Genomic DNA, 584 nt, shown 5'->3' on the forward strand with positions numbered 1-584 from the left:
TAATTTGCAAACATTTTCTCTCTATTCTCTGGGTTATCTCTTACTTTTTATAGTTTCCTTTGCTTTACCAAATCTTTTTAGCTTTATGAAATCCCAATTGTCTATTTTTGCTTTAGTTTTTTATGCTTTTGAGATGTTTGAAAAAAATATTTGCCCAAATCAATATCTTGGAGTGTTTTTCGTAACTTTTCTTCCAGTAGTTTAATGGTTTCCATCTTAGATTTAAGTCTTTAACCATTTTTATTTTATTTTTAAGTATGGTGAGAGAAAGACGTCTAGTTTTATTCTTCTGCATATGGTTATTGTTTGCTTAGCACCACTTATGTCCTTTCCCTATTGTATGTTCTTGGTGCCTCTGTCAAAGATGAGTAGGCTGTAAATGTGTGGATTTATATCTGCATTCCCTGTTCTCTTCCATTGATCCATGTGTCTGTTTTCATGCCAGAGCCATGCTGATTTTGTTCCTAGAGTTTTGTAGTAAATTTTGCAGTCAGGTAATGTGATACCTTCAGCTTTGTTCTTTTTGTTTAAGGTTGCCTTGACTTTTCAGGATCTTTTGTGATTCCATTTATTTTAGGATCATT

Source organism: Cebus imitator, unplaced genomic scaffold, assembly GCF_001604975.1.
Source record: "Cebus imitator isolate Cc_AM_T3 unplaced genomic scaffold, Cebus_imitator-1.0 Scaffold233, whole genome shotgun sequence".
NCBI lineage: Eukaryota > Metazoa > Chordata > Mammalia > Primates > Cebidae > Cebus > Cebus imitator.